Genomic DNA, 25,666 nt, shown 5'->3' on the forward strand with positions numbered 1-25,666 from the left:
CTGGGGTACTCTTGTCTGCACTGGGTCTTGAATGAACTCTAGCTGCACGCCTCTGACGGTTTGCAAAATCCAGGCATTGCTGGAAAGCACGTGCCAGCTTTCCCAGAACACATTCGTTCTCCCTCCCACTGGAGGGTAGGTTACTGCTCTTACCTGGTGTGAACCCTTGGCCTCGTCCGAAACCTCTGCCTAGTTGCCTTTTGGTATTGCGACCTCTGGCCGGGAAGAACGTGTCTTGTTGCCTGTTCTCCCAGCACTGGACCCTGTGATTCGGGGGTCTTCTCCCTCCCTGTTGGCGACCGGTCGAGCGACCCCTGTAACGACCGGTCCCGGCAAAAACTCTCTGGGGGAAGATCTTATGTATGGATGCTTGCGCTTTCTCCAGCGACGTGTATGTGCCTACAAAGCGGCCCATCTCCTTCCCGAAAGTCTCACCAAACAAGAGGCCTTGGGCTGCTTCCCCAGCCTCATACGATGCCAGGTCACTGAGCTTCGAGTCTATTTTCAGAAGCAACCCCCTTCTCCTCTCGGAGGCTATAGCGCAGTTCGCTTTTCCTAGGAGGCAAACCGCCCTTTGCACCCATCCAGCTAGGGCCTCTGGGTCCACCTCCTTGCCTGTGTCCCTCGCCCTTTCAGCCAAGTCCATGATCTTAGCGAGAGGACCGGCTAAGTCCAGGACCTTCTCCTGGCAACTCTTCCATGACCTATCAATCCCTTTACGGGGGGCCTTATTGGTCTTTGAAACAAAAGTGAGCATGTTTGGGTCCAACTCGGGGGCTTCCGCCACCTTCCCCGGCAAGTCTGGTTGGTGGCATTCCGCTCGGAGACGCTGACGCACTTCCTTATCCAAGGCTTTCCTTAGCCTTGCTGTCATGTATTGAGCCACCCTTGGAGAAGGCTGCCAGTCGGAAGATCTCGGATTTCTGATGGTATCTGGGTCGAACATATCGTCCTGCTCCTCATCGAGGTGCTTCTCCTTGCGGGCTTTCTTTCCCCCGCTGGGCTTTGCCCACTCTTCACCGACTGGTTTTTCCGGCTCTTGAGGGGATAAGTCCCCTTCCTCTGGCTCTTCTTCCAAGCCTGGGTCATCATCTCCTTCATTTTCTTCCCCAGGAGAGGGGGTCATGAGGTCCGGCACAGCCTGACGCTGCAAACATGCTTTCTTAAGCTTCGCAAAGGCATCGGCGACCTCCGGGGCCTTGTCTTCCACCCCATTCGTAGGGCCCTGGGGTTCTGCAGAGGCTTTCCTCTTGCGGGCCTGAATACCCCCCTTATACCCTGTTCCAGAGGGTTCAATGGGCAAGCTGCAAGTCTTCTTGGTGCTTTCCTTAGGCTGGTGAAGCATAGCTTCCATTGTCTCTAGCCTTTCCTGTAGGGGTCTCACCCCTTGAGCCACAGCATCTACTAGGGAATTCCCCAGCACCTCCTTGAAACATGCAGCCAAGTCTAGGGACTGCTCCTCCTCACTCCACTCGAATTCCGACATGATAAGGGGTGCTGCGTGCCTTAATACCTGAGTGCAGGTGCTTTTTCAGCCCACTTCCTGGTAGATGCTCCTCAGAGACACTTTTCATGTCTCTATATATTATCATATATATATTTTTTTTTTTTGTCTGGCTGCACCGGACTCTTCTTATTCTGCAAAGCCTGTGGTGGCTTGTGTGTCTTTAGACTGTATCAGAAGCCGTAGCCTCGTGTGTGGGTGCTCTCTGGCACTGTTCTTTTAAATCCCAATTTTTATTTATTTTTTATTGCGGGATGCTGCCGCTCCTGCTGCCTCTTCTGTAGGCCCTCGCTCACTGGGCGCTTCTCGCGCGCGAGGGGAAAACCGGATACTTCACAATCTACGGAGCTTTGTACCGATCGTACGAGTTCCCTCACTCCCTGCCACTGCCGCGTCACGTAGTGAATGCGACGCGGCTCGGCGCTCAGCATGCTCCGCCCCCACGAGGGTGGGGGGGAGTCCTCCGTGCTGGTCCTCAGCAAGGGCTTGAAGCGCTCGGCGCTCGACCCCGCCTCCACAAGGGAGGGGGCCCACCGCAGCGAGTCCGATTCCCGCTGGGGTGGGGTGGGGAGCGACCTCGAAGGAGCTCCGCGGCCCGGTGGAACACCCCTGAGGTGCCGGGAATAGCACAGGGCTAGCGGCCATCAGAGCTTCCGATGCTGCCACAAAGCAGCTAATTAGCTCGCACTGCAAGCTACGCGAATGCTGCCGCCCTCGAATCGAACTGAAGAACTACTTAGACACTCTTTACGACTTATAAAGTCTGCAATCATTGTAACTAACCCAAAACACGCAGTGCCAACTTGTCGTGGAGACCTATTCATCCCCAATATAACCAAATCCTACGCTAATGATGCCTAAACATACATTAGCTGAGAGGTAAAAGAAAGTCACTTATCTGCTTGAAGAGTAGTAAAAGAAAAGGAGGAGCTCAGGAACAGGATGTGGTCATAGCTGAGCTGGAGAGGGAGAAGGACTACAGAGACTTTGGGATTTGTAGTTTTAAAGTGAAAGTCATATGGACATTTCTTTGTTATTGGTTGATATAGTTTGTTGAAACTGCTGAAGGGTAGTAAATAAAGAGGTTTAAGCATAATGCTCGCCTCCAGTCTTGTCATAGATCCACAGTAGGAGACATTATATCAGCTAGAGCAAACATAAATGTAAATGTATTTGCATTTTCTGGAATTGCCCGCACAATCCTGGATTTGCACACTTTTGCTTCTGCAGTAACTGCAGTAACTCTATTCCTATGTGCAATCTAAAATACGCAATTAATAGAGAGGAAATAGAGTTCACATGCACTAAAACATTAACATCTATTCGTTTTGTAATTGGTGAAGGAATTCTGAAATTATTCCATACGTGCAATGTATGCGTGTTTGCCTCTTTTGACTACTTTTCTCTTTGAAATATCTGCACCCCACACATCTAGTGGGTTCAGAAAATGGGATGTGAGCATTATTTTCATGAACCATATTTTATACACAGCTGTCCTACTATATTTGTCTAAGCGACAGATCAAATCCATGCTCTACACTGTATTCCAATTAGAAACAGAAAAAACAAGCTATTGATATTTTTATTTGCAGTCTGAAAAAACATGTTTGTTTTGCATTATGAGTTAGTTTATAGATTTAAAGCACAAAATGGCCCTGCACCGTGAATAAAACATGTATTCTCATTTTAAAAATTTATTACAAGGAATTTTGTTTATGATTTCATGTTCTCTAGTAATAATTAATTCGGGGTCTTCACTGGTCTCCCTAGACCAACTACCATTCCAAACACACTAAAGCGTAGCAACATGCAGCATGCTCTTAGAGTGAAACGGACCATGCTGCATGTCCAGCGAGCAATTTCTCTCCAAGTGAAATGTCAAATCACTTCCTTTAAACGTCCCTTTTATAATATATTTAATGCACATTTAAATCCGTAGTAATTACGGTGGGTTCAAAATTGGCTCAACATGATTTTGGCTTAATTAAAGTTCGATAAAACAAAGGAGCAAGCACATTTGGTAAAATAATGGTTTATATTTGTTTTTGTATTTCACTAACTAGGATGAAAAGTTCTGCGATAATATGAGTAGAAGCCCGATGGATGCACATTTTGGGCCTGGATGCACATTGTGGGCCTGATTCACTGGAGCGTTTAACAATGAAACAATCCCAAAAGAAAATGAACTGTGAATCAGGCCCTTTGTTTTTTCAGATGGAATATAATAGCATAGAACATATGCGTTTTATTGGATTGCAATCATACAAGTGTTTTATCTGAACATGTTGTGTGCTCTTAGACTGGCAGGCTGAAGAACAATGGTCTAGATGGCTGCCCAGACCAATGCCAGAGGTTATGATTAATATTAAACGTTCCAACCATCACCTCTTTTATTTTGCTTATGTCATCCGAACAACTCAGGTCAAATTGTACAAAGCACTGTGTGATCTGGATGAGAGGTACTTCAGTGCATGGAAAGGTGCACCACAGGAGAATACACATCTGAATCACAGATGATGGTCCAATGAATCATAGCTATTGTTTTACGACCACACACCCATTGTGGGCAGCAGAAACCCTACTGATGGTGGTAGGCATGGCCCTCAGCCCAATTACAAAATGGGTAGGCCCAAACCCTTGCAATTCACAGTGGAACTGTGTTAGGCTAACAGTGTCACTGCCTGACAAAAGAGTAGCACAGTCTGTCCATATTTCCACTCGTACTAAAGCAGGGTTGCTCTGTTGTTTGTCCTAATGATAACGATGCCCTGTTGGTGTTGAGAGACTTCTGCTATGTATATCACAAGATTCATCTTCACATCACCTTCGGAGCAAGAGCTCCCCAGCGATGCCGCATGCAGCAGGAGAAGCTCTCCCCACTGCAAACCTACTTGGAGGCTGAGGTAGGCTACAAGCATATTACCAGCTGCTGGAAGCCCCTCTAAGCCCAATCGCAATATTGCATGGTAAATACCGTAATCTGTTTTAAGAATTCTGATTATTCATTTTGTATCTGTTCACCTTCCCTTACACCCGACTGTCTTTAGACTGCTGTGGCTCGCATACCACCACACACTTCCCACACGCCACGTATCTACCAGCTATCTTCACAACCCTACTCAGGACAATCCTCCACCTACTCCACATCACAGGCTTCCCTAGCCCACTTACCACAATTTCCATCAAAACACCATCCAACATTCTGACACCTATATATAATAACGTGCTAAAACAGCCTACCATGACCAATCTTTGCAAACCAACTCCAGAACCATTAAACTCCCTACGCCCACCGCGAGACTTACCAAGATTCCCGACAATGCTCGCATGAACAACCAGCACATAACTCCCCCTAACCACACCCCTATACACTCCATCCCCACACCTATAGTCCCTAAGTCCATCACACCACATATCAGAGGTGCCCTCATAAATACCCAGTCAATTGTAGCCCATGCTACTGAGATAGACCCCTTTCACACTGAAAAAATGGACTTCCTGGCCATAAAGGAATCCTGGCTCCATACAGCCGCAGGCCCCACCCTGACTCTGGCTGTCCCAGATGATTTTACCATCCTCAGAGCTGATAGAACTGAACCCCGAGGCGGAGGCCTTGCCATCATTGCCAAAGCCGATCTTCACTTAAGACTCATCCCAACCTATAAAGCTGACTCCTGTGAATACCTCACAGCTAAAATGCCCATCGCCAATGCCCAAACCCTCACCATCCATCTAGTCTACAGACCTCCAGTCCCCTTGGATCATTCGAAGAAGACCTCACAACCGATAAGCTAAAAAACACAACCCAAAGCATGCTCCTAGGTGACCTCAACCTTCGGTTAAAAGTCCCTAAAGACCAACATGCAACACTCATAGCTGACACCTTGGTTGAACTAGGGTTCAATCAAAAAATCTCCCTTCCAACATACAATAAAGGGAGGACCCTTGACTGGGTGGCAGACCATAACTGCTCTGTTTCTATCAACGACATCCCCCCCAGACATTGTCAGACCATCATCTCATCACCTTCTCCCTTGAGGCCCATATACCTACCTCCCCCAGCAACCCCCTAACCCCCTCCATACCCACCAGAAATAAAAAGAACATCACAGCTGAAAAGCTCGTACCACTAATCCTCCCCACCCTCAACTCTCCTGCTGACCCCTTCACCCAGTTGACAAATACAATAAAATAATGACTTCAGCACTCGACTCTATCGCACCACTGAAATTTAGGAGAAGTAAACCTAAAAGACACCTGAACACATGGTTCTCACCACACCTTAAATCTCTCTCACTTGAGAAATGTAAGAGTGAACAAACATGGAAACATTCACCCATAGAGTCCAACAAAACCAACCTCGTTAAAATATCCACCCTCTACAAGAGAGAAATAATTTTGGCCAAGCAAGACTCATACAACCAAAGAATAGCCCAATCCAACTCCAACATAAAAGAACTGTTTACCATCATTAAAGAACTGGAAACACACATCCCAATCCCTGATACTTGCGTAAAAGACAAACCCTGGTGCACCAGTGTACAAAATGCACTCTCTAACAAAGTGGCCACCCTACAAGACAAGATAGCCAACAAAAATGAAAATCTACCCACCACCACTACTAACCCCCCCTCTACACCTAAACCCACTCCCAAACTTTCCCACCGCTTCAGCTTCTCCAAAGTTACTACCCTTGAGGTCGAAAAAGTTATTCTCACCCTGAAACCTTCCAACTGCCAGGGTGATCCCTGCCCCAGGCAAATTATAAAAGACGCAGCAAGAGATCTTTCACCCTTCATCACCAAACTCATTAACTCCTTCTTCTCCAAGAGCATCAACCCCAATAATCTCAAAGAGTCTTGGGTTCTCTCACTACTTTAGATCCCTCCATTACCACTAACTACAGACCCATCACAACCGTCCCATTCCTACACAAAATTCTAGACAAGGTAGCCTACCTTCAAATACAGCAATACCTGGAACAAAACCACCTCCTGGGAGTCCACCAGTCCGGCTTTAGACCCCAACATGGAACATAGACAGCATGATTGATCTTAAGGCACAAATTGATACTCACAGAGACAATGGCAAAACTGCCCACTTTTCACAGGAAGCTATAGGCTGCATACAATCACCAATAGGACTATGCATGTCTTTTCCACATCTTCAGTGGCCGTCCCCATCTCTATCACCGGTGGCGTGCCTCAGGGATCTTGTGTCTCCCCCACTCTGTACAACATTTTCACAAAGCCCCTTTTCGATGATCTCGATGGTCTGGGTATCACCTACACCAACTATGTGGAAGATATCCAAATCCTCATACCGCTGACGGGAAATTATGACAATGATTTGGCTTTGGCTGAACAGGGTGCACCTCAATATTCAGGCATGGATGGCTTTGCATTGTCTATGCTTGAATGATGATAAAACTGAGCTCATCAACCTTGGTACAACCCCCAAAATTAACAAACTAGGTTGCAACTACTCAAGCTTCGCCATTGATGGAAATATCATCAAGGTAGCCAAGGAAGTAAAAACTTTAGGTTTTTTTCCTAGACTCCACCCTCTCCTTCAAAAAACAGGTTAGCTCCATGGCCTCTTCTACAGCTTACACATGTAAACTAATCAGAGCAGCCAAACCCTTCCTCTCCTCGAACAGCTGTATGACCCTTGAAAGAGCCCTTATTCTATCAAAGTTAGATTACTGTAATGCCCTTTACCTAGGAGCCAATAAATACATCACAAATAAAATCCAGATTTTACAAAATAACGCTCTCAGAGGGGCATTGCGTTTTCCCAAAAAAGAGGATATCTCCGACTTAATAAGAACTCATAATTGGCTATCGACCAAAGACAAAATTGCACTAAAAGTAGCATCACTTACACACAAATGCTTCAACAACGCCGCTACACGTTACCTCACTGACAGGTTCACAAGAAATTCCTCTAACCGCGTCACTAGAGCATCCAACTCCAACACCCTTTTAGTTCCCAGCAGGGGCGTTCCTAGGTTTGTAAATGATCCGGGGCTTTAGCCCATTGCAAGTTTGGACTTCACATAAATACATGTTCTGAACATACGCGCCAAGTTGCAATTTCAAGCGTTAATATTACTGGGAAAAAAGAAAACTCTACACAGAGGAATTAAAATGACGAATTAAAAGCCAGGACCAGCAAAAACAGTCAATTGCAGAGCTCTGAAAGGTCAATGGATGAGTTTAGGTAAGTGGGTAGTAATTTGAATTCCAATAAACCTAGTAACGTTGTCAAATTGTCTTCCTCAGCAGATTACTACTGTGAGTGAATTTAACCCAGGGGACCAGGCCGAAGTAAAGGAAGTTATGATGCTAGATGGGTCACCAGTCATTACCATTTCACATCCTTGCATGGTATCAGCTTCCGAAACAAATCCTGTCTGTGTCTGGGAAAGGGTTCGGCGGGTATGAGTCTCCTAGCACCCTCTACATGGCTTGGCCCTTGGGCTAGGTAAACCACACGCTAAACAGGGCGGACATTGCCTAGGTGCGACTTCACACACTGGTGCCACATCCTGTTGATGTGGATTCTGAATGCTCATTATTCCACCACTTATTTTTTTTGGACTTGTGACCATCCATGCAGCCTTCACACCCTCCAAGGGAGAGGAAACAAATGGGTCCTGCAGGGGATGGAGAAAGGAGTGCAGGGAGGCAGAAGCTCCTGGCACTAGAGGATGCACGTGGCAGTGTGTTAAATAGGCACAAGATGCCAGAGTGGCTAATAACACCAGCGGAGCCACATGGTCTCACACAGAGGCCCACAATAACACATTTTGCCACAGACCAAAAAGAGCCTGCCTAACATTCCACCTTTGTCGCTGAAACACTGCTGAGGGTGTAGCCATACTGCCCACCTCGATCAGGCACAGGGTGGACTGGCCTAGAGGGACCTATGGAGATTTCCTGGTAGGCCTCTGCACACTGTGCCTCTTTTGTCTGGTAAACTATTTTATTTCCAAATGTTCTCATAGGAAGAGGGCTGGGCTTGCTGAAAATGTGTAATATGGAGCCACTTTGAAAAATGTTTCCAGGGTCTCTTGGTTCCCAGTCCAACCCTGACCAGGCATTCCCTGTAATGTCCTCTGGTGGTCCAAAGCAGGGTAAAACAGCCCATGGCCTGAGGGAACAATTGAAGCTTCTGTGAGGCACCAAGGGAGCAAACCAAGCATACAATCAGCCGGCAAAAAATAAAATAAACGCAGGGATTGTATCTCGATGTGGTCAATATATGCATAAAGGCAATGACTTACATATTTTCGACTTTGCCTTGTCTTTAGAAGGTGCTTCCCTATGATCACAACAATAAAGAATCTATTTAATCCAAAAATACCAACAAGTTTGCTACTTCACGACAGTCTAGTGGGATGTAGAGTAACTACTCCGTCAAGGTTAGGGCTCGGCATGAAAACGTCTGAAGAACACAGATTTAAAGTAACCTGCTGGATTAGCCTGCTACAGAAGCTGGACTTTCCTCCTCACTGCTCATGTGACATGAATGGCATCTGGGTACCCATAGCTGATTCCCCTCATGTACACACGCACAAGGTTTCGACTGCTGTGCATTGTGCACACATTTTACACACATCATGCAACAAATACAGACTCTTCCTCTGTACAGACAAGGGGCATAGCATGTCCAGTGTGCTGCAAGAGCTTCTCTGTTAAGTCTGCCATTTATTTCCTGAACTACCGATTGGCCTCCCCCAATGGTCGAAGTGTACGAAAAGAAGTAGTGGAACTATGTTCCCTGCTGGCCTGCCCCTGCTCCCCACAAACCCCATTGCCACAACCCTTCCCACACACAATACACCTGCTGTTTAAGGGAACGTTCGGTACAGTGCACTGAAAGTGAAGGTTTCAACTTCTTCCTACACTTTTATTTTAAAACAAAACCATTCCGGAACGGTTTCTTTTAAAAATAAAAGTATAGGAGCTGTACAAGGTCATTTTAAAAAGTATAGGAGCGCCGCTCCGGAGCGCTCCAGCTCACTTCGACCACTGGCCTCCCCTTGTTCGGCCTTGTCCTGCTCTGCTGCCCCCTCAACCAGTTTGACATGTCTTCTTTTGAGCTCCACTTCTCCTATATAACGTTGCCAGGAGCCAGGCTCTGCACCTCACCCATGATCGGTCCCCTCACGGTATCACCTTCACCATCATTGCCTCCCAGACCAGCATCTATGCCATCTAACTGTGTGGATGCCCACTACTGTGACACCCTGTTGTGGCTGTCCCTGTGGACTCAGCCCCCATCCAAGCAACAGCCCCACTTTCGAGGTCCACCTCGGCTGTCTTTTCCTGGAAGCATGTGGCGACTATTCAGTGCCATCCGCCATGTCTCCAGTCTACTCAGCAGAACGTCCATCAGAGGTGCTACCTCGTAGGCATTGGTTGGGGGGCCAAGGGGGAAGAATATGTGGCATCTAATTCTTTATGGTCAAAAGAGGTCAGAATAGTTGTAAGGAGCTGGCATAGTGGTTAAAGGTCTGGGAATAGTTGTACGGGGCTGGCATAATGGGTAAAGGACTGGGAATAGCTGTGAAGGGATGGCATGGTTGGTAAAGGACTGGGAATAGTTGTAATGGGCTGGCATAATGGGTAAAGGACTGGGAATAGCTGTGAAGGGATGGCATGGTTGGTAAAGGACTGGGAATAGTTGTAATGGTCTGGCATAGTGGGTAAAGGACTGAGAATAGGTGTGAAGGGCTGGCATAGTGGGTAAAGGACTGGGAATAGCTGTAAGGGGCCGGCATATTGGGTAAATGAGTGCCCTGTTTCACAAACAAACAACTCATTGGCTAGAAACAATGGAATTACAGCAGCTCCCCAGCAGAATGTACTCTCCCTGTGTGATGGCAGGGATGGGCATGGGCGTGCGTGCTCTGGGAATGTTTGGTAGTGCCGGGACATGTTGATGATGTGTTAATTGAGTAATGCGTGGCTAATGCACCTTGATGGTCCTGCCTGGTTGTAAGTGTAATCACTGGCCAATCAAATAATTACCATTGCTAACACAAAGGAGGAAGGAACGTTCATTACCACAATGGCCACCCTGGTAACCAGTGTTCTAAAGTGGCTGCAAGGTGACATATACATTCTACAACAAAACACCAAAATCAATAAAGCTATTGCCAAAACAGAGCAGATACCCTGCAGGCCTTAACTTTGTGGCTTCTTTTAAGTTTTGGCGGTATTGGCTATGCTAAAACCGCCAAACTGAATTACTAGTTTTATCATATGAGTATAACATGCAGTAACCGTAATTTGACACCTCATTTGATTAGTCCAGCTTTGGACTCCAATGGTAATGGGTGGAATGAATGCGTGCGGTAATTTCCGACTTGTCCGTTACCGCCAGTGTAAGTGGTGGTTACACTTTAACTTCCATAATTAAGTCCAGTGGTGAAACAGGTGGCATCCCGAACCACCACCTGTTTTACCACCTCCAGTTTTACCTGGCTACAAGCCCAAGGGACTGGCACTGCAGACAGCCCCTCCAAGCATATGGAAGTGTCAGACGAGCGCCCGACACTCACATAAGCAATGGCCCATAACACCCACACAAGCGGAAGGCTGGGGCCAGCCCTCTGACACCCAATTGCATGGGTGCAGCATGCTCAATTGGCAGAGACCCATCCCAGGCCCCAGTCAATGTTTTTATTTACATGTCCATCCCTGCTTGACTAGTGGAAATGGAAAAAAGTACAGAAACCGTCATGCTTTACGTGAGCGTTTCTGTTTCTGGCACCTTCTGCAAGCCATCTTGTTTGCAGTGCACCCTCCACTGCCTCTGGCTTGCAGCAGGGCCGTTTGGATGCCGCACACTGCAATGGCCATGCTAGGATGGGTTTGAACCATCCAGACATGATGTGTGTGATTGACGTTGTGCTTGACATCGATCTATCACACGTCGGTATTGGTTTAGTTGATGGGCCAAACCTCTAGCCTGCTTGCGTACCCACCAGCAAACCCTGCTAAATCACACTCGCAGCCAATTCAACTGACCTGTCCAACATCACCAGAACCATTCACCCCCATGTGCTGTGCGGAGAGAAACCAGCAGCACCTGCAAACCATTGCAATCCAGACTGCATCCCCAAACTAGTGACTGGCCACAGGAGGGTGGAGGGTGCCATGGTATTGATTCTCAAGCTGGGTCATGAGGATGGTGCGGGCCAGGGAGCTCAGCGACAGGCCTGGCATCTCGTAGAAGCAGGGCAAATGAGTCTGTAAGACTTTGAAGCCACACAGGGTGATGACACATACCTTATCTGCCTGGTGCCAGTGCATATGCCGGCAGCTTTACAGGGGTGATGGGGGTGCGGTGACACGGCTGGGGGGAAGGGTCACACGGGGCTGGGCATGAGCTGCTACTGGCTTGATCTGTGGCTGCGCAAGTGCGCATGCAGCGAAAGACCCAGCACAGGGCACGTGCGTTTGTGCCTGGGCGGTGGCTCGGCTCCCTGCTGCGCAAGAGCAGACTGTCAGGCAGCAGCACGAGTAGCAGGCAGCTATGTTCGAATTGTGTCACTCACAGTCAAGAACGAACGTTGCTGTGCTGCCTTCTGGCCTGCCTGCATGATTAATTTGCTGCATCTATCTACCTTGGTGTGAGTGTGTGCGCACAGTGCTGCCCACCCGCCTTTCCAGCACAGCCCTGCAGGCGGCAGAAAACATTTTTAGATCATGTTCGGGCCCGGGGCTAGCCTTTGCTTGTAGCCCCGTCATCTTCATCCGGGGCTACAAGCAAATGATCCGGGGCTATAGCCCCTCTAGCCCCCCCTAGCGACACCCCTGGTGCCCAGATACACATGCTCCAAAACCGGAGGCACCAGCTTTCATGTGAATGCTGCACAACACTGGAACTCCCTCACTCCTACCTTAAGGGCTACCCAAACATACCCACACTTCAGGCGCAACTACATCCTGTGGATCAAGGAAAATGACCTCTAACACACCCCCATCTATAATGACAAATTCTACATTACCATGGTTCATATGGACACATGGACACTCTATCTTGTATCCCTGTACATATGACCTGCATTCTTTGTATATATGACCTGCATCTTCTGTATATATGTGCCTCTGTACTCTCATGTATATTCCTTATTGTATATTACTGTCCAACAATGTAACCAAGCTGAAAATATCCTTACTGACTTTCTGCGTCCTGATACCCTTGGGTCTGGCTCGCACTACAAATATTAAAACAAACAAACAAACAAACAAACAAACAAACAAAATCTAGAAGTGTTGAAAATCAGTACCCCGCTTAGCACTCTCCCGTAACACTGCTCAGTCCATAAGTGTCAGTAGTATGTTACTGCTCGTATAGCCAAACAGCCACATATGGCATGCTATAGCTCCCTGTGTTTAAAGCCAGGTATATTGAATTTGAACCTTTCTTTCTAGGTTAATAAAACAGCTGTCATAAACATCTAACAAGTCACAAGCAGGACACTATGCCAAATTAAGTAACAATCCAGTGCAGGACAACCCCTTACTTGTATTTTTTAAAAATTGTATTTCATTTATTGTGTATTGGTTAACGCTAAACCTTCCACAATTACAAAACAAATAATGAATGCTATAAACATATAAAATTCGCATAAAAGTTCATTTCAATTTCAATAAGAAAGGCAAAAATGATATGCAATGTTTACAGTTTAAATAGCACCAAATTGCCTAAACGTGCTAATGGTATTAGCTTATGTGTTGGTTTGGAAGAAGGAGCCCAAACAACACCGTGGACATTTTGAGGTTCTTTTATTTAAATGATAAAGAAACTACCTATCTCGCTGTATCGCTGTAGGGGAATTCCCTACCTAACTAAATTAAACAAAAGGTGCTTGTTTGTCGCCATGAAGTCAAAAAACAGAATGTCCTCGGTCCTAACCTAAATTTGCCTGACCGTACCACTAATAAATAATAGCTAGGCTGAGCCAAACAAATGTCTCTCTTCTGGTGGCCTCCCCTTTGCCTTTTATCTTGACACGTTCCTTCAGGGTTTTCTTATTCAAAACAACTCTTCAATGTACAAATGTCTCTGTTTGGAAAAACAGCTCCTTATGGTGATCTCTTCTTATAGGGGTTTAGAGTTTTCTTTACTAGCTCATGTAGCTCTGCCCAACCTGTTCATGGATCATGCCTTCAAGACCATATGACCCTTATCTTGGTTCTCCTTGAGATAGTCTCTCAAACATCTTCCATTTGCTTTATGTTGTTCACTGGCTTTATCAGCTTCGGAGTTCCCCAGCTCTGGGGTCCCCTTAATGAATTATGTTCCTCCTTGTTTCTCTCACTCTGTAACTCATAACACATTCTATAACTGCTTGTTAAGTTGTGTTCCCACTCTTTAGCACTTCAAGTAATCTCCTGGGTTATTTTCTCTCTCCCGCAGGGTCTTTGTCTCCACTTTCTTAATGCTTCACAGTTATTCTTATTGTTTAGTGTTTTGAAGAGTTTCTTAGTCATCTTGTGATGCTGGTTCTCTATTCCATTATTGCCCTTATGGCCATCACAGTCACTGCTCTTTATTACAGATTCTCCAAGCAAACGCCCGCTACTCCAGTGCACCTCGGTACCTGTGTTTGTTGTGGGGGACTTCACGGGGCCCGGCACTCATTCGGGCAGGCTAGTCTGCTTTCTTGCTTCCTCTTTTTGGGGTTTTAGCTTGTTCCGTTCTTGGCATCTCTGAGGCTTCCTACATTCTGCGAACAATGGCAGATGGGGCTTGTCCACTCTATCAGTCTTCCATGTGTTGGCATTGTTATGCGGGTGACAGGCCCACCATGGCACCTCTGTAGTGATGCCACCTTGTTGAATGGTTCCTTGCTCCCTGTCCTGACAATGGCTTCCCTGCAGTACACTTTGCTGGGGCTCTGGCATCTCTGATTGGAGTCCTCTGCTTCTCGGAGTGCCCTGGTTCCAGTGCCACACTTTGCTCCACCTCTCCAAGGCATTGTGATGTAAGGCGGTGTCCCCTGTATACCGTTCTCTCTCCTCTCCTCATTGCTCCTCATCCCAGTTTCATACAAACATTTTCATGAAGGGGAATCCCCTTTTTATGTGCAGATGGTGTGCTTGAATAAACATTGTCTATAGCCAAACAGAAGGAGGACACAGTGTTTGGATGAGGCAGTTCCATACATGCAGATACAGTGTCCTGAATAGGGAGTTCCATTTGGCAATGGGAGTCCTCCTCCCGTCAGAAGACGTTCCTCCCAGTGTAGACATTTGCCTAGACACAGAGGGAGTTTCTTGTGGCACAGGTTCACCTCCCTAGCTTCAAAGGGGAGAAGGGACAAATACTCCTGATTCACCACACTTAGCAAAGCATGTCAACCACTAATACTGATAGTGCAGGATTGTGGAAATAATCATCAGCACCAGTAAGCCATAGAAAATGAATTGTTTGAGAGCATGCTGAGGAAAAGTGTTGCTTTCCACTGGAGCTCTGCATGTGCTGACTGCAAGAGATGCACCGAAATTCGAGCAAATTACCCTCTTTAGAGACCCAACTAATAGGGCCTCGCTATGAAGACCCTATACGTACAATGCACAAAACAGTGGATGATCACGGTGCCCTGCACTGGAAATAGAAGCAAAGCATACACTTCTAAGAAGCAGTGTGCATGCACTCACAGTTTGTGTATCTTAGCGAGGAGCAACTGAGCAGAAGGCTGAGATAAGCACTTGTAGCAGATTGGATGGTAGTGATGGAGGTTGGCTTACTTATCTGATTCCAGCACACCATAGAATGATGCATGGCAAGTCACCCTATTGAACACCTTCAGTGTAATGAAGTATCTGTTCACCCTCTTCTGCCATGTTGGAAAGTTGCACGCATTCTGTGCATGATGTATCTGTGTAGCTGGCCACCAGCACAGAACCTCTTATTGTTTCAGCTATTTTATCCTTAAAATGTGACCTGATTGGGATTGATAGCTAATCCTGTGTGCCCCCAACCCTCAACACCCCTTATCTCCAAAATAGGCAGTGTCAGCCAGTTTTGGGAGAGATCCGATCACCAGCAGAACCGGGTTCGAGTAGTAAATGACACTCTAAGTGAATGCAGAATGCCTTTCATGGATCTGCGATCCTACCCATCCACGCTGACAAGACCTCATGGCACTGCCAACTTGCCAGAGTCACCGTAGACAGCTCTAGAAAAATCGCAGGAGAATATTTTTGCACCTGGACAGGATCTCTGGCATGACTGGTCCCTCAAGTCTCAATGGAATACAGGAAAGGGGGCTGCACAGTGGCAAGATTGCAAGAATCATAAGTAATGCAAGGTCTGCTTTGCAATGCAACTATCAATAGCACAAAAACAAGGGGCTAATTCCAACAAATGTATAATTCCACTACTGTGCAGCGCATATGTTTGATTGAAGTACTTAAAACTATGAAAATAAATACATTCAACATGCAGGCAGAAGTGGCAAGCATGAGAAGTGCCAAGGGACACATTGCCATAAGGGAAAATGACATATGAACCAATAGCCGCAAAGCCACCTCCCATGCATAACTAATAGAAGCGAGTCTGCCAGTACAAATGAAAGGCATTCGGTTTATGCAACAGGGCAGTCTTGAAAGTGGCAAATTCTACCCCATGTCTGAAGTACTCAACGCCCACTAGATTCCTGTCAATTTCAAAGCCTTTGCTGGAGAGACCTTGCTTGTTAATAAACAAGCTGGCAAAGCGTAGTTTCCTTCATAGAAGGCGGGCTTTGTGAAGATCCCGAGATTCACTGTCAGCAGCACATAGACCTTCCTTTATCAGCATGTTGCTAGGGAAATGTGCATCGTGAGGAAGGTACGTTTGGAGCTAATACCATAACTAGGAAGCCTTTAACATAACATGGCAGCCGCATACCCTGCTCTCATGGAATGGGCTCTGGTGGCATTTGGAAATCCATGGTGGTTCCTGCAGCTCTTCAAATGTTTTTGGATAAGGCATTTCCAAAAGAAATAGAGCCGCAGTCATTACTCTCATTGTAATCCTAACTACACTACATCTGCTGGATGCTGTCCCAGTAGTGACAGAATTCGGATGTCACAACCAACAGGTGTATTCTGCTTTTAGCTTAACGTAGAGAAACTGGTGCTTGATTTCCGCTGGTTCATATGGCTCGAAGCACTGGTTCGGCAATGTTTAGTGTTAAGGATTTCAATCAGGCAATACACCCTGGTCTCAGCCTAGTATGCAGTACGCAAATTAAATACGAGTAGGTGCAGTCCTGCAGTCTACTCTGGAGCAGTCTTTCTACAGTCTCTTCAGTGGGTGGAGCAAAGTGGTGCAAAGTGAACAATTAAAACCCCACTTCCCAGCGGAGCGGAGCGGAGTAGGTGACGAGTAGGTGCAGTCCTGCAGTCTACTCTGGAGCAGTCTTTCTACAGTCTCTTCAGTGGGTGGAGCAAAGTGGTGCAAAGTGAACAATCAAAACCCCACTTCCCAGCGGAGCGGAGCGGAGTAGGTGACGAGTAGGTGCAGTCCTGCAGTCATGGCTGCCAGGGCGGCCATGCTCGCCAGGAGCGAAACATCATCGCCACCACGCCACAGCCAGGAAGAAGAAGGTGAGGACTGCGGAGGCCGGCTGAAAAGTCTGAGATCACGAGCGGGCACAGAGAGTGCCACAACTGGACAGCCGTTCGCCCTCAAAGCTGCTACAGCAAAAAAAGGTGAGCGTAAAGGAATCCCCTACATAGACAGCAAAGTTACTCCTAGCCCCTTAGTTATACATGGAGGGGCCGAGGAGCGAGGCGTAGGGCCACCGAGTGGGGAGGAAATCACTCCGTGTCCCAAACCAAAAACTCCCAAAACTGCCCCAGCCGCCAGTACCAGCCATGAGCCAGTTTGGGGTGTAGCAGTTAACATTCCACTAAGCAGCCTGAACTCGCAGCCACCAACCCGCCTTACGACCACCTGCCCGCATATAACCGCTCGGGGTCCTAAGTCGTCGACCCGGGTCCTCGTGGAGGCCGTGGCAGTGCGGAGGTCGCCCGGGGAGGAGCTAGCAGGGAGTGGGGAAGCAGACGCCTGGCAGTCAGAGAGACCGAGCACGGAAGAAGAAACCGTCGGTTAGCCCAGCAGAGGGCCGGGAACGTGAGGAAGATCTGCCAGGAGGGCCGAGCACGCCAGCCGAGGACGGCGTCGGGCCTGGGCTTGAAGTTCGAACAAGGGTGAGGGTGGGAGAGGGAGAAGGAGAGGGGAGAGACTTCAAAGCGGTCGGCTTGCTGGCAGCTGAGGAGCGCCCGAGCGACACACAGGGAGTGCCAGCGGCAAGCAGCGAAGAGAGCAGGCGGCCAGCACTGTCGGTGCTGGCGATGGTGCACGCCCCTGCCCAAAGGACTAACAGTGACTTTCTGCCTGGCTCCCAGGAAGGAGGAGAGGGGACAGCTGATTCCACAGAACTGAGATTGGGCCCATCTAATCCATCCAGAGTCAAAGCCAAGAGAAAAAGAAATGAGAATGCACGCTCTTGGGCCTCCAAAATAAGGACGAAGGAAGGCACGGGTTACCGCAGATGGCCTCGAGCGAAGCCATACAAAAATCAAGAGGCAGCGGAGGGGGATCAATCTCCACAAATGACATCAGAGATTAAAACTACAAGAAAACCACCAGTAACTCATAGTCTAAAATACTACTTTAAGCCATCTTCAGCACATAGAAGTAGAAACACTGTGGAACTGTCAGACACAGAAATCCTCCAAGCATTGCAGGATTGCTGGCCGCAGGCGAAATGCTGGAGAATAGACGATACATCAAGATTGCCCACCAAGGCGCAGCCTGTCGCATATATGAGCCCTCCCTCAGAAGGGACTGCAGGAAGGACATTGCATCCCGGCAGCCCCAAGACAACGCAGGAAGACAACCATAGAAAAGAAAGGGCCTGGGAGACACAAGCTAACGAAGAGGAAGGCCTAGGAAAGGTCTCCTCTCTAGAGGCGATCGTATTAGACCCTGAAGAGACCTCCGAAGAGACACGAAATGGAGAGTACCCGAGCCCAGTGGTGGAAGACACACATAAAGATGGGGAAGCGGTGGAACCCACACCTAACATCTACGGGTCACACGTAATCGATCCTGCATCAGAGTCAACAGATGTGAGCATGGATGCAGAACGAGAGAAAGGTGAACCCACACTCCAACAAGCAGAATTTAGACGGACAGCCACAGTATCCATTGGTGAAAAAAGCCCTTATAAGAGGGAGGGTCTCTTAACCCCGAGGAGCCCGTGGCCGTCTGCCCCTCCATCTGAGGGGGCCCAATTGCACCCGGGCGGCAACACAACTGATCAGGGGAGCAGGGAAACATGGAATAGTCCAATAACAGGACCCTCAACTAGCAACATCCCAAGGTATACGGGATCGGCAAGAGCCTCTGCAGTGAACGAAAATCAAAGAAGGCCAACGGACTCTTCTTGCTCAGAGTCCGGGCCAGGGTACAAAAAGCAGCACAAAGTGCTAAAGACCCCTGCAAAAACAAGAACATCGACTTCGTCAAATCATACAGGCGCTGAAACCCCTTCGAAAAAAGCAGACATTCTGGCAATTATGTCATCAACAACAATTGCTTTGGCGCCCTTTATGAAGCTTTACGAGGCCATGAGTGACAACTTAAAAGATCTCAGCACAACACAAGCCATGATGTATAGCAAACTGATATTTCTAGAGGCTTATACCATGGCCAGAGATAAAGGCTCTCCCAATCCACCTACCGAGACAAGTATACCAATCCTGACAACGGAGCAGAACATAACTACAACAGTCTCAAAGAGGCACGCAGTATCCACCGCGACGCAAACAGACATAACTATAGATCTAACCAGTGACATCGGTCAGGACCAAGAGAAAGAACCGCACTTAAAGAGACCTCAGACAGGCCTCGACAAGCAGGTGCAGGGGCTGGGCGGTGAAACCTCCAAAGAGAATAGTGAAGCCCAAGAAGCCCCAAGCAAACCCCATAAGAAGCAACCTCAATTTTTTAAACAGTCAACCGGAAAAGCAAAAGGCTCAACTGTGCTCAGTTACCTGATCGAGAAAGAACCCCCCTCATCAACAACAGCAATGAAAGCCAGGCCTCCCACTAAGCAAAATAAAAAACAGCAGGGGGCCGAAACGAGACAGAAGACCCCAGCTCAACAACGGTCCAAACAAGGGGGAGCCCCAAACCCGGAACAGCGGTGAGCTCGCCCAAATCTGCTGAAGACTTCCTTGAAGATGACTCAATGATGAACATGAGCCAACACCTGGACGAAGAGCCAACCCAAGTACAAAACGAGTGTGCTCCGCTCATGGCAATAAGAGACGTCCATAGGGAGACACACACGGGCACGGGGTCCAACTTTGAGGACGAACCATTTAGCTCAGAATTCTTAACACTCGAGGATCGCTGTAAGAAATTGAATAAAAAGGTGCAGTGGAAAGCAAAGAGCCCGAGGGGATCAGCGAGCAAGGGCAACCAGGAGTCTACAAACCCTCCACACGAGAAAGAAAACCGACACACGTCCAAGCCCCAAAGTCATACTTCTGCCTATGCAGAGCCGCACTACACAAGCAAAACAAGCCTCCGACCTAGCACAGATTCTTGGAAACAGAAAGCGCCGCACTTCACCGCCAAGACGGAAAAATACCACAAGGATGAAAAAAACACAGAAAGGAAGAAATGGATACTGAAGCTGGAGCAGATCCCTGGAAAAGATGACGAGGTAGTACTAAACAGAGGCGCGGTGCTAGAACTACTGAGCTTCGTGCCTAATCTCAGATCTATAAACACGAAAGACCTGCTGATAGTAGACCCCAGCCAGAGCCAGCACAAATCCATCTCACATCTCTACGTGGCTTCCAAATCTGTGTTTCGTCTCCTGATAGCCGAAACGAAAGCTTTGCTGAAACTTGGATACGACATCATAGAATCAACTAGATCAACACGGTTCAACCGACCAAGCCCAAAACGCGATCATTCAGCTGCTCTGGAAACGAGAAGCCCCTCATCAAAACATTGTCAGTACACAAAAAACCATCGGCACGAGACAAGAGGGGAAAAATCAAATCATAGATACGAGTCACAAACTACTACTAAGGAGAAGGCCTACAAGGACCAGGGAGGCGAGAAAGCGCCGGCAAGAATAAGCCAAGAACAAAATAACAGAAAAACGGACCTCACGATTACAAAAACGATCTTGGCAGACCAAATACAACCTTCGCTGAGGCACAACTCGAGACTCAACCTAGTCCTGGGTCCAGAGCCGTGGTTATCCAAAGCAACGACTGGTGCACCAAGGAAATAGCAATCCAAGTACCATGAGTCCGGTTCAGCGTTCATGACCGTCAAGAAAGCTGAGAGATCCTGCATCCGACTAGGCTCATGGAACACCAGGGGACACTCGCATCTAACGCGACCAGGAGTCATTGAACTACGAGATTATGACTTTCTATGTCTACAGGAAACCTGGCTCACAGAGGTCCCGACACTTGAGGGATACGAAATCATCCTCTCACCGGCCACAAAAGGACAAACAGGACGTCCACCCTCTGGAATATTGACAGCATGTCGTCAAGGCTGTGGCTTTTCACTCGACGCCACGCTATTTAGCAGTCCCTCCATCCTGATGACCAAAGCAGTTCAGACTGATCGCGAAGAACACCCAGCCAACCAGCTACGGGAGCCACTGATCATCATAAATACATATTGGAATCCAGCTGGAATCAGTGACACATCCTTTCTGGAACAAATGGAAAGAGCGATCGATGATGCACTGTCGGCCCAGTTAACCCCTAATCTCGTGATCTGTGGAGACATCAATGCCACATGCCAGTCCTCAGACAAATTCACTTCCCATTTGGACAAGAACAGCCCGGGTGCGAAGAGAGGAGTCCAGTGGACGAACTTGATGAACTCTTATGAACTCCATAACCTGGATGCAGCCTTTCCAGACCCAAAACGGCTGCCGACTTGGGCAAGGCGAGAAGCGAATGCCACAATAGACCACATATTTGTGTCCACGCCGTTGTTGGCAGTGATAAGTTCTTTTGACGTGATCAATGCGCCGGCTAGTGACCACAACTTGCTGGTGACAGTTTGGTCAACAACACAGGTGGAAAGAGACTACGCGTTGCCACAGCTCTCCACGAATAACCAGCAAACAAGAGTGAAAATATTGGCTAAAGCAATAAAAGAACTAAGACACAAATACCAGGCACAGGCAGAACGGGGGACAAGCGAGCTGATCGACTACTTACCTTTATTGGTCACATACAAAGTCAAGGCCACCAATAGGGCCAATCACAACTGCTCGCACCACAGATTTGACAACATCGTGGTGCTAAAACGCAAGGAGATGAGAAGGCTAAAACGACAAGCTAAAGTGAGAGGAACTGCAGCAGCAATAACCCAGGCAGCAGAGGGGTGCCGACAGTACACAAACTGGCTCAAAAACTATCGCCTGACCCTATATCAACAGGACTCAGATGCTATTCTGAAAACAATATTATCCAACAACAGCAGAGAGTTCTGGAGCCTCCTGGATTCAACACACTCCGACGGAAAAACTGCTTTTATTTCAAACATCGGCGAAGCTACCTGGGTCGAATTCTTCAGCGCATTGTTTAGGAAGTCCGAAGAAGAGCAAACAGAGAAGCTGGCAAAGACACCATTACCATGGATCAGAGTGGATGACATCGAGGACATCACAACACAAATTAAGAGACTCAAAAACTCCCGAGCCCCTGGCCCGGACGGCATCTCGAACGTTGACCTGAAGTCCTTCGAGGAAGATTGGGCCCCTCTTCTCAGTAAAATCTTTCAAAGATGTGCCCAACTACAATCTATTCCTCCATCATGGAAAACGGCCACAGTCGTTCCAATTTACAAGAAGGGAGATAAAGAAGATCCAAAAAACTACAGGCCGATCGCCCTTCTCGACTGTATTGGTAAAGTGTTTGGTTCTCTCGTTCTGAGAGAATTCAACAACTGGACCAAAACGGCGGGTTGCCATGACTACCTACAAACAGGTTTTAAAAAAGGACTGGGCACAGCAGCCAACATACTGATGCTCAGCGTGTTCAAAGGGAAAGTGTTGGAGGGTGGACCGCGACTTTACCTAATCTTCATCGACCTCACCCAGGCGTTTGACAAGGTGGAGCGCCCGCAGCTCTGGCAGAAACTCGAAACCTGGGGCTGCCCTACCCCGATCCTGGAGCCGATCAAAGCACTGTACACCGGCACCACCATGCGAGTAAGATTAAACCAACACGGCCTCCTGTCCCCAGCGATTCCAACCGCCAGAGGGGTGAAACAGGGGTGCCCTTTGGCCCCGGCCCTATTTATCTCCTTCCTGGGGGACCTGCAAACAACGTTCGAAGAAGTCCACTGCTTCCCACCAAAGTTGGGCGATACACACGTGAATAGAATCCTATACGCAGACGACCTGGTCCTCCTAGACCACACTGTCGTGGGCCTACAGCGGCAACTAAAGAAACTCTCGGAATACATGGCTGACAACAAATTGGAGATAAACGAAAAAAAGACAAAATTTATGATCCTGTCTACAAAACCAAAGAAGGTGGAAAAAACCGCTCTGTTCTTGGGAAAGCAGCGGGTCGAAAAAGTCGCCGAATTTAGATACCTTGGAGTGACACTCGACGGCTCAAGAAATGAATTGGCAATGCAAGCCCACCTCAAAAGAACAACGAAAAAGCTGATTGCACAAGCCAAAGCAATTAACAGAAAATTCGGTCGCTTCTCCCTAATTCCTGTTGTAGACTTCTACAAGAAAAAGGTTATTCCCACCTTGACCTACGGCGTCAACGCCCTTCCAAATTTACCCACTGTTGTGTGGCCGAGACTGGAAGCGATGTTTTGGAGAGGGACACTGGGTCTCCCTAATTCCACCTCGGTGACCGTCATAAGGAAGGAACTCAGCCTATTATCACTCGAGGGAACAGTGAAATCCAGCATGCTCATGCTTTATCGCAAAACCAGAATTTCGCCTGACCAATCAATTTACAATCTAATCAAGAAAGAATGTGAAAACGGCCAAAGTAAATTGCTAAACCGTTGGACAAAAATAAACCAGGCTCTGTTGGCTACTACAGAGTGTGACGAAGAGACACTTGTCAGAAACCCTACAAAAATTCATAACAAGCTGAAAGAAATCGACTGGATCCAAACCAACGAGGCAGCTCTAAAGAACAAACTGACACAGCACCTCCCGCCAAACATCAGAAGATTCAACGATTTACAACCGTACATCAAAAAGTTCCCTTCTAGACACGCTCGCGATTTAATAATGAGAGCGCGGCTAAACCTCCTGTTAACTAACGAAATTTTAGCAATCAGAGGGCTTTCCCTATCGAACGAGTGCCGATTCTGCAAAACGCCAGGAACAATAGAATCGATTAGGCATTTGCTCTTAGCATGTCCTCGCACAGCCAAGATCCGAACAGTCTACTTGTCGAAGATCTTTTCGGAGCACACGTTAAGCGACCAGGAAGTTTGTTGGTCCAGACTGATGGCCGGAGATAGACCTTCGTGGCGGCTGGCCACCTACAAAATGTTGGTCTATATAAACACTGAACTTCTCAGCCGACCGCCCTCAGGTTGAGCGGTCCCTCCAACGAACTTCGATGAGTTCCGGCCTCAACACAATTCAACATAATACAATACAATACTTCCCCCGTTTTAATCATCACCGATGACACCACAGCTTCGCACTGAAAATGAAAAGTCTTCTATTGTAAAAATCTTATTGATTAAAAGCAATAAAAAAAAAATAAAAAAAAAAAATACTTATTTTATTGTGTCTATAGATTCAATATTCTGAGTCATATACCACTCATATCACACCCCTTCTCAAAATACCCCCAGGGCAAAATGAACCAGGAATCAGACTGGTTGGTAAAGGTAATATTTATTTATTTATTTAAAATTCAAATCAAACATATGTTTTAATATATATGGGTCAGCAATCACCAATGTGGTGACAATACAAATAAGAAAGTAGGTAAGGCAGTTGAATTCACTTTTTATTAGCAACACAGAATAAAAAACACAGAGGAAAGAACAGTTTTGGCTTGTTTTGAAAGATAGCACTTAAGTTAAGATTTCCCCCTGCAAATTTCTCAACTCACAAATAAGCAAGTCTAAACAGTTGTAAGAGAGCAGCAGGTATTCAGGAATAAAAGACAGTGTACAGGGTTTAGATACAACCTTCCCTTCCCAACCAAGAGAGAAAAATGGTTTGGAAATGTTACACTTTTAAAATGACATTCGAAAATGGCTGAGCAAAACAATGAAAACTGTGTAAAAATCATTAAATCAATATAAATCTATATGGGAGCAACATGGGAAAGATGCTAACAATCATAAGCTTTAGTATGAACAACAGTAAACACGTTGGGTCTCATTACGACCCTGGCGCTAATTGGTTAACGGCGCCGTAAAAGGCTGCGGCGCCATTAACCCATTAGTGCCTGATTACGAGGTCCCTTTGCGGGACCTGACCTTAACGGCTGGTCTACACCAGCAATTTGCGTTACCGTACTTAGCGCCTTGCCCATTCCCATTGAGCCCTATGGGGCAAAAAAGGGAATGGGGAAGGGCCATGGCGGAAGGGGGAATTACCACCCCGCCAACCTTGTAATGGGATGGTAATTCCCCCTTTCTCCATGGCGGAGTCGGTAAGTTACCGGCATGGACCATGGTGCTTTTAGCACCACGGTTTTCCACCTGGGTCGTAATGAGGCCCATTGAATCTTTATGGAAGTTTGGAAATACTTAAAATTGAAAATCACATGTGTAAAACATTGCAGAAATGCGAATTCCCGCCTAAAATTCACTAAACAGTTTTTAAGAAAAATGGATGAAATACTGTTCTGGGATGTGGTTCTTGGGTTGGGATGTACCTAGAGGTATTATATTTAAGTCAGAGTTCAAATGAAGTCTCTAGCTATTAAACTGAGGGAGTTATGCAAGGTTAAATGAGAGGTGTTTTTAGAAATATACAACAGAGAAAAACAGAAAATCGGTTTTAAAATGACAGGTTACTTTTACTTAAACTAGATTTAATGGTCAAGAAAAAGAGAAGGCCACTCGTGAATCTCCACAGTTACACGGCCG

Source organism: Ambystoma mexicanum, chromosome 11 (assembly GCF_040938575.1).
Source record: "Ambystoma mexicanum isolate Mex_15411 chromosome 11, UKY_AmexF1_1, whole genome shotgun sequence".
NCBI classification, from domain to species: Eukaryota; Metazoa; Chordata; class Amphibia; order Caudata; family Ambystomatidae; genus Ambystoma; species Ambystoma mexicanum.